This window comes from Physeter macrocephalus, chromosome 14 (assembly GCF_002837175.3).
Source record: "Physeter macrocephalus isolate SW-GA chromosome 14, ASM283717v5, whole genome shotgun sequence".
Classification (NCBI taxonomy): domain Eukaryota; kingdom Metazoa; phylum Chordata; class Mammalia; order Artiodactyla; family Physeteridae; genus Physeter; species Physeter macrocephalus.
This window is the reverse complement of record NC_041227.1, coordinates 21,034,660-21,035,104: the sequence shown is the minus strand read 5'-3', so window position 1 is coordinate 21,035,104 and position 445 is coordinate 21,034,660. Positions and strand designations below refer to the sequence as shown.

General features: G+C 48.1%; 1 protein-coding gene across 4 annotated transcripts in view; it reads right to left on the bottom strand.

The window, feature by feature from the left end:
• RBL1 (RB transcriptional corepressor like 1) overlaps window positions 1-445 on the bottom strand; it is an 81,429-nt gene that overhangs the window by 65,565 nt on the left and 15,419 nt on the right. The gene's annotated exons all lie outside the window — the stretch shown is intronic.

The window sequence follows — 445 nt, the reverse complement described above, 5'->3', positions numbered from 1 at the left end:
AAAGGAATGAAATTGGGTCATTTGTAGAGACGTGGATGAATCTAGAGACTGTCATACAGAGTGAAGTAAGTCAGAAAGAGAAAAACAAATATTGTATATTAATGCATACATGTGGAACCTAGAAAAATGGTAAAGATGAACAGGTTTGCAGGGCAGAAATTGAGACACAGTTGTAGAGAACAAACGTATGGACATCAAGGGGGGAAAGCGGTGGGGAGCAGGGGGTGTGGTGGTGTGATGAATTGGGAGATTGTGATTGACATATATATACTAATATGTGTAAAATGGATAACTAGTAAGAACCTGATGTAGGGGCTTCCCTGGTGACGCAGTGGTTGAGAGTCCTCCTGCTGATGCAGGGGACGCAGGTTTGTGCCCCGGTCCGGGAGGATCCCACGTGCCGCGGAGCGGCTGGGCCTGTGAGCCATGGCCGCTGAGCCTGCGC